This window comes from Gracilinanus agilis, chromosome 2 (assembly GCF_016433145.1).
Source record: "Gracilinanus agilis isolate LMUSP501 chromosome 2, AgileGrace, whole genome shotgun sequence".
NCBI lineage: Eukaryota > Metazoa > Chordata > Mammalia > Didelphimorphia > Didelphidae > Gracilinanus > Gracilinanus agilis.
Genome location: NC_058131.1, coordinates 217,309,464 through 217,323,831, shown reverse-complemented (window position 1 = coordinate 217,323,831; position 14,368 = coordinate 217,309,464). Strand labels below are relative to the sequence as shown.

The 14,368-nt window shown below is 36.7% G+C and overlaps 1 pseudogene; it reads left to right on the top strand.

The window, feature by feature from the left end:
• The window catches only part of LOC123233490, a 95,824-nt pseudogene extending 82,188 nt beyond the window's left edge, over positions 1 to 13,636 (top strand).
• Positions 13,637 to 14,368: the final 732 nt, after the last annotated feature.

Here is a 14,368-nt window from a genome sequence, read left to right as displayed (position 1 = left end):
GGAAGAAAGGAAGGAAGGAAGAAAGGAAGAAAGAAAGAAAGAAAGAAAGAAAGAAAGAAAGAAAGAAAGAAAGAAAGAAAGAAAGAAAGAAAAAAAAGAAAGAAAGAAAAGATCTTGGTAAAAGCAAAGAGAAAAGAAAGGTCTTGAGAGTTGCCAGAATAGGTCTGTTTGTATCAGCCTGGTCTGGTGAAGTCTTTCAAACAATATACTAGACAGATTATGTGTTAGACTTGCCTGGGCCATTCTCATGAAACACTTCTCCCAGAAGGAAAAAAAGATGCAATAGCAGACAATATCTCCAGAAGATGGCAGCAGCAGTTCATTGGAGAAGTGATAGCTACTTTGGAGGTAGAGGGTAATGGGAGAGGATGAAGTTTCAGTGGGTGATGATAGTTGAAGAGATGAAGTGAGGCAGCAGAAGTAGGGGGGGTCTTTTAACCCTTGCCAAGGGAGTTATGGGTAGCTAAATAGTGCAGTGACTAGAATACTGGACCAAGAGTCAGAAATCTGGCCTGGTTGTGTGACCCTGGGCAAGTCACTTAACCTTTTTCTTAGTTTCCTCATCTATAAAATGAGGAAATAAGAACACTGAATTCCTAGAGTTGAGATGAGGCTCAAATGTAATTGTAAAGCACTTAGTACAATGCCAGGCATGTAGGAAACACTGTATAAGTATTAGCTGTTACTATTATCATTATTACTGTGAAGGTCTTAGGAAGAAATGAGGGGATAGCAAGTTGCTGAGAGATGGAATCACAAGATACATTCCAGATATAATATATTCATTGTAAACTGAATTGTTCAGGGATTGCTTCCTTCCTCATCATTAGTATAAGAGTCTGTGGGAAAATGCATTATGGGGAACTGAGAATGGGTGTTTTTTTTCCCTCTGTTATTTCTTGTACATTCTGTCCTAGTTAAGTGCTTTATTATTTTATGATTCTTTCCTGGTCTCTTGGTAGAGAATCCACTAGATAAGGGTTCAAATAATAGTTGCAAAACTATGCAAAACTACACTGAACTTGGAGTCATAAGGGGTTCCTGGGTCTCATGGGACTATATGATAAAGAAAATGATGATGTAGTTAACAATTTCAATCAAGCTATATTTATTAAGTAATTCCTAGCTATCCAATCCTGGGCAAGTTACTTGATCCCCATTACCTAGCCTTTACCACTCTTCTGCCTTAGAACCAATACATAGTGATGATTCTAAGATGGAAGGTATGGCTTTAAAAAAAAAGGAAATGAATGTTAGGCTCTGTGGGATAACAAAACAACAAAAACCAAACTCTTCCTTGCCTCCAAGGTGCTAATGGGGGATATGATGTATAATTATATTTCTATATACGTAATATATAGAAAATGATGGGAGCAGTAAGGTAGCTCAGTGGATTGAGAGCCAGGCCTAGAGAGGAGGTCCTGGATTCAAATATGGCCCCTGATACTTTCTAGCTGTGTGACCCTGGACAAGTCCCTTAACACCCATTGCCTAGCTGGTACTGCTCTTCTGCCTTGGCAATAATACACAGTATTGATTCTAAGATGGAAGGTAAGAAAAAGAAAGAAAAGAAATCCAAGGTAGTTTTGGGAGTACATGAAACAGGATGTCTTCCTGGCCTTATGAAAAAGATGAAGATAAGTCAGTCACTGGACCTGTCTTCACAGAACTCTCAGTCTACTAAGGACACAAAGTCTGGTAATAGACAAAGGCACAGATAATGATAATATACATTACATGGTTTTAGAGAGTTGTAAAACAACATGTTTCATGACATCTACGGTGCAAAATCTTTACAAAGAAGAAAAGGGGCATCAGGGAGGACTTCATGGAGGATGTGACATTTAAGTTGCATTTTGAAGTATTTTACAGAAGAAGGTTAGAAAGGACATTCTCATGAGAGTAGGAGACAACCATGTATGTCTGGGGGACAGAATTGCTCTTGAGAAAGTCTTTTCTCCTCAGCAGAAAGCAGATTCCTTCTTCTACATATTTTCCTAGAACAGGGATTCTAAACATGAGGTCCATGCACTTGTTTTAAAACATATTCCACAGGCCAAAAATGAGAGATCCTGGGTTTGGATATGGCCTTGGACACCTTCTAGCTATGTGACCCTGGACAATCACTTTATCCTTATTGTGTAGTCCTTACAGCTCTTCTATCTTGTAACCAGTACTTAGTACTGATTCTAAGATAAAAGGTATGAATTAAAAAAAATAGATCTTAAATTGTATTTCATTATAACTTGTTTCATTTATCATCTTATTTATATATTTTATGTATTTAAAATGTTATCCTGAGAATAATAGTATTCTACATTTAAAAAATACTATTCTGTCACAGGGTCCGTAGATATTACCGAAGTCTGTGCCAACACCTGACTGCACCAAAGGGGTCCATGACACAGAAAAGGTTAAGAACCCTTGTCCTGAAGGGTTGGGTCTGGATCTCCTGTTTGCCTTGCTCAAAATCCTATCCTGTGTCAGACCGATATGTATATATGGCATGTCAGTACCACCTAGCAAGGGACTTTGCCATATAGTAGACAGTTAGTAAATGTTTGTTTCATGAACAAAATATGTGTTGGCAGAAAGTGTATGTGTGGTAAAATAGCTTTAAAAAAAGATCTCCCCAAAAGAAAGCCTTCAGAAACTCTACCCTGCAGGATAGACCACCAAGTGTGTAGGGAAGTCTGTTCCCTGGCTTCAGAGTGTCTACTGAACAAGGGCAGGACACTGCCTTCCCACCCTAATTAATGTTACAGCTATTGTTCTCAACCACTTGTCCTTGACAAATTGATTGGATTCTTCCTCAATCTGACAGCCCCTGTGGTTTCCACTGATTACACTGATTGATAATATTGAGTTTATCACCCTTTCAAGGTCAAAGTCTGGTTGACTTTGACTGTTAGCTAGGATCTGAGTCTGCCAGGCATCACCTTTTCTTCTCCCTTCTCCCTATATTTATTTCCCTTCCCTACTATTTTCAGGACCATTCAGTGCCTTCGCACCCTCAATCAGAAGATAAACCTTTTACCTTCCCTACTTCTAAGTGGGAGTAGAAACCACTGAGAAAAGAAATTGAAATCCTGTTTGTGAAACCTTATCTCTTTTCTGGGCTTCAGATTCTTCATCTGGGAAATGAAGAGGTTGGATCAGATAACCTCTAAGATCCCATCTAACCCTGGAGGTTAAGATGTGTGTATGTGTGTGTGTGTGTGTGTGTGTTTTGTGTTGTTATTGTTGTTGTTGTTGTTTTGGGCGGGTAGAGTCTGGATCTGTGATCTAACTGATATAGGGAGCTCCTAGTCAGGAAATGGCCTCTACCAAAATATACTGGCAACTGCTCTGCCATCCTAGAGGGCAGCCCAGGGGTACTGGCAGCTTAAGTAACTTGATCTGAGTCACCGAAACAGTATGTCTCATGTTGTTGTTCAGTAGTTTCCAACTCTTTGTGACCCCATTTGTGGTTTTCTTGGCAAAGATACTGTAGTGGTTTGCTATTTACTTCTCCAGTTTACTTTTCAGATGAAGAAACTGAGGCAAATGAAGTTAAGTGACTTGCCCAGGGTTACAGAGCTAGTGTCAGAGGCTGGATTTCAGATCAGGTCTTCTTGACTCCAAGTCCAGAACTCTATCCACTGTGCTACCTAGCTGCAGTTATATGCCTCTGCTGAGTATGTCTCATAGCTGGCCCTTGAACCCAAGGCTTCCTGATTCCTCCATTATGCAAGTCTGCCTTTCATGATCCTATGAAACTAGGTGACATTTGTACATGTTGCAACATAATCTTAAATGCATTCCTTCATTACCTGTTGCTGCCCCAGACAAGAGTAACAAATAAGGCCTGAAAGAACCTTTCTTAAGTTGCTGAGTGAAGATTTAGGGATAAAAATTAAATATTATATAACCAATAGGTTAGGAATTCTATAAATCTATAAGCTGCCATTCTGCCTAGACATGACCAGCCACCATGCATCTGCCAGGAACTCTAATGTGCAAAACAATACTCTGTGGTTTACATGTGGGATTCAGCTGGAGGTTTGATTACATCCCATTGATCTTAACCAGCAATTAGCCAATCAGCTTGTCTTCTTAGCTCTGCTTATTTTATTTATCTGAAATAAAAATATGCTTTTAGTATCAGGAAGATGCTCCTAAATTCTTGAAATAATGGAATGTTAGAGGTAGAAGCAAAGGTGTGCAGGAGCTAAATCTTTCTGGACTTGAGAACTGATTAATTTTTATTGTGAGTATTTACACTTCCCAACTGGTGAATGCTACAAATCTAGGGTTCGTTTTTTATTTTGTTGATTGTCTTGACCTAAGAAAGTGCTATTTATACAGACTAAACTTATAAGTATGTCATATATTGATTTTTTTCTCTGATTGTTGTTAAACATGTATCAATTATACCTCTGCATAGAAGTGATCTTTCAAAAAATGAGGAAACTGAGGCTTAGGAAGACAAAAGGAGTTATAATTAGTAGTTTTCCTCATGTTCATGTTTCTTCTGGAAAGTGAGAGAAAAACCTGGATGTCTCCTATGGAACTACATTTGTTGACCTAGGAACTATTGTAGATATAATGACTGGGGTGGGAAGAATGAGGCTTTCCTGGGTGGTATAAACACTGGAGATATGAAAAGAGATGAAATTAGGATTGCAGAACTGGACTAACCTGGTGGGTTTGTGGGGAGGGCTGGGAGCAGAGTTACCTCTAGGGAACATGGGCCAAGCAAATAATCTTTATATAGGTGAAATCTGCTTAGGATACATTCAGGAAAGCCCTGGAGGGAACAAATAAAGGAGAAATCACAGAAAGGTAACATGGAGTTTTAGGGATGTTGGTGATAAAGTTATCTAGGTGGTGCAGTGGTTAGAATGTTGGACCTTAAGCCAGGAATACCTGTTCAAATTCTGCCAATAATACTTATGATCTGTATGACCCTGGAAAGTCACTTTGTCTTTATCAGTCTCAGTTTCCTTTTCTGAAAAGATGATAATGATAGCATTGACTTACAAAGCGATTATATAGCATTTGCCAAAACCCTAAAGTGCCATATAATGCTAGTTGTTGTTGTTGTTATCATTATTATACAGAATGGAGGGTTCATTTTCTCAGTGGTTTCTATTATAGGCATATGAGCAGAGTTGGGTGTTTGAAGGTTGACTGACATGTTTTTCTTCTCTGATCCCTGGCTCTCTTTGGGGTTAGGGATTGTCTTGTTTATAGAGGATGAAATGAAAAAGAGGCTGAAGCTCTCTACTCAGAGTTATTTTCTCTTTTGAGGGAAGAAGGGAAGAAGGCTTATCTCTAGTTGGAACTGGGAACTTATATGGGTGCATATCAAGTATAACATGTACCTATATGATTAAATTTAAAGACATAAATACAAGGTCATTACAGGGGTGAGAGAGAGGGATACTAAGTGCTGGGGGATGGTGATCAGAAAGAGCTTCTTGTAGGAAATGGAACTTAAGCTAAATTCTGAAAGAAGACAGATCCTCCAGGTGTCAGAAGTGAGGAGAGAATAAATTCCAGGCCTGGGAAACAGCTTGTACAAATTCATGGACATGGGAGATAGAGTATCATGAATGAGGAAAAGCAAATTGGCCAATAGTGTGCACAAAGGATAGTAATGTGTAATAAGTCTGGAACATAGTGTGCATGAAGAGGAACAAGTGTGATAAGTCTGGAACAGCATGCTGGGATCAGGTTTTGATTTCCTAAACTGGAATGTCCTTGGGTGGGGTGGGGGCCTGGGGATCCACCAGGGGAATTGTTTTGATTGTTTATGACCTCTGCTATGAGTCTTTGTGTTTTCATTTAGCTGAATTGAAATGAAAAGAAAACAAATCTTATATCTGATGCATTGTTAGCATCAGGGCTTGCAAAAGGCACTGAGGAAACTTTTTTTTTGAGACCTAGATGAGCTAAATTCTGATGTTTGATGGGGACACCCAGGGCAGGGGCCCAAGCTAGAGAGTAGTTGTAAGATGCTACAAGATTGAACCTACTACATATGAAGCCAAAGCTTTATTCCTGGGACAGTATCATTCAAATACTTACCTACTTTATTTCTATCCATCCTTTAAAGTGCAATTCAGATTCCACCTTTGGATGTCCCCCATAGAGATCTTCCTCTTCCAACCACCCATAACACTTTCTCTCTCTGCCTTTGCCTCTCTCTCTTAAATCCTTACCTTCTGCCTTAGAATGCATACTGTCGGTTCCAAGCAGAAGGACCAAGCAAATGAAGTTGAAGGGTTTGAATGATTTGCCCAAGGTCCCACAGCTAGGAAGTGTCTGAGGTCAAATTTGAACCCAGGACTTCCTGTCTCCAGACCTCACTCTTTATTCTTTGAGCTGCTCCCTCCTATAACACACTTTGGTTGTCCCTCTCTAAAGTACTTATCTAACAACCACCTCTAGTTTGACTAAGTCACTCCCCTGCTCAGAAAACCTCATTGGCTCTTTAGCGTCTTTGTGATCAAATATAAACTCCTTTAAAATTAAAAAAGCTTCCCAATCTGACCCCATCATGCCTTTCATATTTATTGTACTTTGTTCTCCTTCATGCACACCATGTCCCAGACATATTGGGCTATTTGCTGTTCTTCACCCAGGATACACTATCTCCCATTTTTTAATATTTGTACAGGCTGTTCCCAGGGCCTGGCTTGTACTCCCTCCTCACTTTTGACTCTTCGCTCTTGCTTCAGAGTTTAGTTTAGGTTCCACCACCTCCAGAAACCTTTTCCTGATCATCACTACCTCCCAGCTTTTAGTAACCCTCTAACTTCTGAAATTGCATTGTATTTGCTTGGTATGTACTTTGTATTTACTTATATATTATTTCTCTACATAGAATATTGTCTCCTTGAGGGCAAGGACAACTTAATTCTTAACATTTGATCTCCCCTCCCTAGCGTTTGGAAGGGGAAGGAAAGAACATAATTCATGTAACCATGGAAAAATATTCTAAATTAATTAATTAAATAAATAAACTTAAATTCTTTTTTTCCAGATTTAAATTTATTTGTTTGTTTGTTTTTTGAAATTTTATTTTTTAGATAAATTTTTTCCATGATTCCATGATTCATGTTCTTATTCTCTCCTCCGCCCCCCTTAACTCCCCTGCACCAACCAACACACATTTCCACTGGTTTCTTCATGTGTCATCTATCAAGACCTATTTCCATATTATTGATAGTTGCACTGGGGTGGTCATTTAGAGTCTACATCCCAAATCATGTTTGCATCAACCCATGTGTTCAAGTAGTTGTTTTTCTTCTGTGTTTCCACTCCTGTAGTTCTTCCTCTGAATGTGGGTAGTCTTCTTTTCCATAAATTCCTCAGAATTGTCCTGGGTCATTGCATTGCTGCTAGTACAGAAGTCCATTACATTCGATTTTACCACAGTGTATCAGTCTCTGTGTACAATGTTCTTCTGGCTCTGCTCCTTTCACTCTGCATCAATTCCTGGAGATCATTCCAGTTCACATGGAATTCTTCCAATTTATTATTCCTTCGAGTGCAATAGTATTCCATCACCAGCATATACCACAATCTGTTCAGCCATTCCCCAATTGAAGGGCATACCCTCATTTTCCAGTATTTTGCTACCACAAAGAGCACAGCTATAAGTATTTTTGTACATGTCTTTTTCCCTATAATCTCTTTGGGGTACAAACTCAGCAATGGTATGGATAAAAGGGCAGAAATCTTTTAGTGCTCTTTGGGCATAGTTCCAAATGTGGATTTATTTTGTATCCTGCAATTTTGCTAAAGTTCTTGATTATTTCTACTAGCTTTTTTGTTGATTCTCTAGGATTTTTTAAGTAGACCATTACATCATCTGTAAAGAGTGATAGCTTAGTTTCCTCATTGCCTATTTTAATACCTTCAATTTGTTTTTCTCTTCTAATTGCTACTGCTAGTGTTTCTAGTACAATGTTAAATAATAGATGTGATAAGGGGCATCCTTGTTTCACTCCTGATGTTATTGGGAAGGCTTCCAATTTATCTCCATTGCATATGATGTTTGTTGATGGTTTTAGATATATACTGTTAATTATTTTTAAGAAAGGTCCTTCTATTCCTATACTTTCTAGTGTTTTCAATAGGAATGGATGTTGTATTTTGTCAAAAACTTTTTCAGCATCTATTGAGATAATCATGTGATTTTTGTTTGTTAGCTTATTGATATGGTCAATTATGTGGATGGTTTTCCTAATGTTGAACCATCCTTACATTCCTGTTATAAATACGACCTGATCATGATGGATAACCCTCATGATTACTTGCTGGAGTCATTTTTGCTAGTATTTTATTTAAAATTTTTGCATCTATGTTCATTAGGGAGATTGGTCTGTAGTTTTCTTTCTCTGTTTTTGGTCTGCCTGGCTTTGGGATCAGTACCATTTTAGTGTCATAAAATGAATTTGGTAGAACTCCTTCTTTGCTTATTATGTCAAATAATTATATAGTATTGGATTAATTGTTCTTTGAATGTTTGATAGAATTCACTTGTGAATCCATCTAGTCCTGGCAATTTTTTCTTAGGGAGTTCTTTGATGGCTTTTTCAATTTCTTTTTCTGATATGGAATTATTTATGTATTCTATTTCTTCTACTGTTAATCTAGGCAATTTATATTTTTTATAAATATTCATCCTTATCACCTAGATTGCTATATTTATTGCAACATAATTGGGCAAAATAGTTTTTCATGATTGCCTTAATTTCCTCTTCTTTAGAGGTGAGGTCTCCCTTTTCATCTTTGATACTGCTAATTTGGTTAAATTCTTAAAAAAGTAAGAAGAATCATGTTTCTGTAGGACTTAAGGATACAGACTTTGAAGGACCATTTTGAACTAAATATTTTTCTAAGAGGCAGCTTGGCATAGTGGATAGAATGATGGATTTGGAGTCAGGAGACCCTGGTTTAAATCCCTACTCAAACACTTCCTAGATATTTTTCTTCCCATGGGCAATTCACTTAGGTCTCAGAAACCTCAGTTTCTTCGTCTGTAAGATGGAGTAAATAACACTTTAGCTTTCTACTTCACAGAGGTATTTTTAAAAAAATCTAAAATGTCAAAAAACCTAAAATACCCTATTTATGCTTCCATTTTACAGGGAAGTTTAGAAAGATTAAGTCCTTAAAAACCTAGCCCTAAGTTATACAGCTAGAAAATATGACAGCTGAGCTTAAACCTAAGACTTCTGATAAAGACCAATATGCCTGAGATTTTTTTAGGGATGGCCTAATTCCTACTTGTACTTGATAATGGTCACTTGTATCTATTCATCTAAGTACTTACCATCATCTACATATATAGTACTTATTTTGGTAGGGAGGGGTCAGGAACTGTGATTCATCCTTGTAGGGCAGTGGTCTCCAAATTGGTGTATGGCATCTCAAGGAATACACTTAATAATCTACTTGGATATGGGAAGAAAAATATTCATATTTCCATGTGTTTTCATCTAATAAAAAGAAATCAATTAAGATTTACTAATATTTAGAATATGGATTGACATCGAGACCCTCTTTGTTTCCTTTTAATATATTATAATGTTATCTGGGGTATTTAGATGTTCAATGAGGACTAGCTCCTCTGGTGGGAGGACTTGCTGACCCCTTTTGAGAGCTGCCCATCTACCTTTGGCATTTACCTGGTACTCAACTCTCACTTGGGGCTCCAAGAAGCTATAGTACGCACAATAGTCACATCTCAGTAAACCCTCTTGGCAAATGACCTAAACCATGTTGGGGTAATTTATGGGCCATGTACCCATTTGTGAGTTGAGGGGATGTCTACCCAAACATGAATATTTTCTTTGCTGAAATGAGTAGATGCAATTTATCTAATAATCCTGATGGTGGTTGAACAGGTAACGTGGAGTGCTTAGAGCTTGGTCAGAGGTCAAAGACACCAAGGCCATCCACTGCCTCCTTGGTCATCACCAGTTGTCCTGACTTTTGTCTTGGCACTGGACTTGCATGACTCTGGAAAAGAATGAAACTGATGGTTTTGTGTAATACTGCCTCATTTGAATCCAATTCATGTACAAGTCAAGACCACTCTGTAATATAATTGGGCCTCTTTAAAGACAAAGTGTAAACAGCAACAATCACAATATATCCAAGTTTTTATGCACCTAGATAAGTGGAGCTATGGATTATGAACTAAACTAACCCTCACAATAAAATGGCATAAAGAGAATCTGGCAAAAAAGACAAGGTTTGAAGATAATGCTAATGCTGTGAGTATGTGTGAATAATATAACAGTGGAGCTAACACTTTTAATTTGAGAAGGACCTCTGTGTTAACCCTACTATGGAGTAAAAACAATGGCATCTAATTAGATATGACAAAAATATGAGAAATTATTAAGATTATTTGGAATATGGGTACATATCCACTATCATTAATAATGAACCTAACTATAAGCACCCATTCTTTCTCGAGATATGAGCTAGTAATAGCTTTAAAACATTCAAAAATGAAGCTTCTATGAACAAAAAACATATAAATTATATAAAATTATAAATACCTATGAAATTCTTCTCCCATCTAGTATCAAAATAAACTAGCCTTTGATCCATACATCCAAATCGCTCTATCACTGTGTTAAACTAAGATTCTCAAAATTAATGAAGCATGTCCTATCATAATCAGTGTTCTAACCAAAAATGTTATTGTTAATAATATTTTAGTGAAAGCAGAAAATTTTGCATATTAGTAAGTAAAATGAAATGATTTAAAATATTATTTGTTATTTTTATATCATCCTCCTTATTTGTATTATTGCACATGTCATGATTCATATAAGATTCATATAAGTAAGTAGTGAATAGGGCAGCTGGGTGACAACACAGTGGATAGAGTGCCAGTTCTGGAGTTGGGAAGACCCGAGTTAAAGTCTCACTTCAGATACTTAATAGCTGTGTGACTCTGGGCAAGTCACTTATTCCTGTTTGTCTAAGTTTTCTCATCTGTAAAATGAGCTGGAGAAGGAAATAGAAAACTACTTCAATATCTGCCAAGAAAACTACAAATGAGGCCATGAAGAGTTGGACATGATTGAAAAGGATTAAACAAGTAGTAAATAAAAATTTATAAATACAATTATACAGGAGATTTTGTGCTCAAAAATTTTTGCTGATGAGGCACATGACCAAAATTTGGGATACCATTGTTTATGGTATTCCTGGAGAGGAAATTCCCCTTACAGTTGTAGATTATCAATCTTCTGCAATCTATAGTCTTAGTTGCCTGGGGCACTAAGAAATTAAATGTTTTGTTCAGTATCATATAGCTATTATTTGTCAGACTAAATCTAGTTCCTCCTAACTAGGCATCATCCTCTAGTCCCTATTTCATAATCCCTCAATATTATTATTAGGATAAAAGATTTTTTAACTGGTACTCTGCTGAGCGGGACAATATAATACTGTGATTTTGTATTAGTACATAATATAATAATTAATATATAATATTATAATAATAAGTTATATTATGTGGACTGACAGACTCAGTTATACCTTTTAGGTGAATGCTGAAGGGTAAGAAGGCATCACTCCTACATAAGGATGTTCCACCAATAGGATATTTGTGTTTCTCTTTATTAGTGGCCTCTTATTCTCTTTTAGGAATGTCAGCTCTTTGACACCCTTAGTGCTCAAGATCTAGTGTTGGGCTATACTGGATTCATAAATCATATCTGAGGAAATTTATGACCTTCAGATGGATCATTGACAATGACCCATGCATCATATTTTTTTCGTATGGAAATAGAAGAATCTTTTGCCAGTGCGGTGAACATAGAGATGAAGGACTCATCATTCTCAACACTCTAGAGAAGCTAGTAGCATCCTGCCAAGGGTAGTCAAATCAATCTACCATCAAGGAGCCAGAAAATGGAGGAAGTTCTACCAAGTAAATGGGCATTTGTTTTCAGTCAAACACTTTATGATAGCATACCAAGGGCACTTCAATGAAAGGATATAGGATGTTTGAAAGCTAGACTACAAATATATCAATTATAAACTACTGGTCTATAAATACTATTATATAATCATTTTCCCCTGAAAAAGGCAAGTGGATTTGAACCTCAAAAAGATGATAAAAATCCAAAAACCTCATATAGATGATAAAAGTAATAAAGTCATTTTCTTCAGAAAAAAAGTAATAGACATACTTGTATTCCCACAACCTGGAAACACAACTGCATTGAAGAAGATTTTAAAGACATTAAATTAGTTATTAATGAAACAGATGAAATAAAAATATATCAGATTCTTAGGCTACCTAGGCTTTGACTTAAGAAAAGTTATTGGATGGGGGAGTTATATTAAATTTCTCATAGTGACATTAAAAAAGAATGGCTATGGATTGGGGAATGGCTGAACAAATTGTGGTATCTGTTGGTGATGGAATACTATTGTGCTAAAAGAAATAATGAACTGGAGGAATTACATGTGAACTGGATCAACCTCCAGGAACTGATGCAGAGTGAAAGGAGCAGAACCAGGAGAACATTGTACACAGAGACTGATACACTGTGGTAAAATCAAATGTAATGGACTTCTGTACTAGCAGCAATGCAATGACCCAGGACAATTCTGAGGGATTTATGGAAAAGAACACTATCCACATTCAGAGAAAGAACTATGGGAGCAGAAACACAGAAGAAAAACAACTAACTTGATCACATGGGTCGATGGGGATATGATTGGGGATATAGATTCTAAATGATCACCCTAGTGCAAATATTAATAATATGAAAATAGGTTTCGATCAATGACACATGTAAAACCTAGTAGAATTACTTGTTGGCTATGGGAGGGGGTGGGAGGAGGGGAGGGAAAGAACATGAATCATGTAACCATGGAAAAATATTCTAAATTAATTTTAAAAAATTAAGAAGACAAAATAACTAATAAGCCTACATCCCAACACTTGCATTCAGTTGTAAAAAATCTATCATTTTTATCAATATGTATCATTGAGTGGAACATAAACCATAAGCAAACAAACAAAAAAGAATGGCTATGCCATGGAAATAATAAAAAACGAAATTGGTTCATAGTGATGAACACATAGATTGTATACAGACTTGAGGCTTGTATTTGAACAGTCATCCAGTAACCCATTCCTTGTTGGCGTATATTCCTTCTTCTAAACAGCAAGTTCCTTATCATAGGGCATGTGAATTAAGAGGATCTCATGTTCGACAGACAAAGGCAAAGAAATCTTCTGAAAGAACATCTCAGGTTTTATGTTGCTAAAATTTATATTGTTTTAAACTTCCTCTATTAATGAGGATTTATCTACTGGAACTTAAAACTAGATAATACATTTTTTTTGTTTTCAAAGGTCACATTAAAAGAATAGATTACAGCGTGCACAGAAAAAGTTTGGACTCCTGTGAAACAACAAAAATTTTCTGTGAGATACCAAATTATATTACATTAGAAACCCTAAAATGAGAAGAATACAGTTTCAGTGTATATTTATGGGCTCTTGAGATGATGGCAGGAAGATCTCCATTTGATATAATCAAGACAACCTGGCTATGAACACTGAAGATTTCCCTTCCAAGCCTTCGAAAAATCAATTTGAATTACTAGATTTCTCAATGCTAAAACCTTCTACATTTAAAAGGAATTATTAAATAAAGATCACAAAGAGAAATCCACAAATGGGATATTTTTAGGCAGCAAGTCTAATTTGTTCTTCCATAATCTGCTAGAGAAGATTCTTTCCCTCATTTCGCCCTCAGGCAGTAGATAACTATGGAATGTATAATATATTTTCTTTTTTTAAGTTATATATATATTTATTTTTTAACATTTATTAATATTTATTTTTTTTGGAAAAGTTAACATGGTTACATAATTCATACTCTTATTTTCCCCTTCACCCCCAAAGGTTTCCCCCCCTTGGCTGATGCATATTTCCACTGGTTTTAACATGTGTCATTGATCAAGACCTATTTCCAAATTGTTGATAGTTTCATTGGTGTGGTAGTTTCGAGTCTACATCCCCAATCATGTCCGCCTCCACCCATGTGTTCAAGCAGTTGTTTTTCTTCTTTTTCCACTCCTGTAGTTCTTCCTCTGATTGTGGGTAGCGTTCTTTTCCATAAATCCCTCAGAATTGTCCTGGGTCATTGCATTGCTGCTAGAACAGAAGTCCATTACATTCGATTTTACCACAGTGCATTGGTCTCTGTGTACAATATTCTTCTGGCTCTGCTCCTTTCACTCTGCATCAATTCCTGGAGGTCTTTCCAGTTCACATGGAATTCCTCCAGTTTATTATTCCTTTGAGCACAATAGTATTCCATCACCA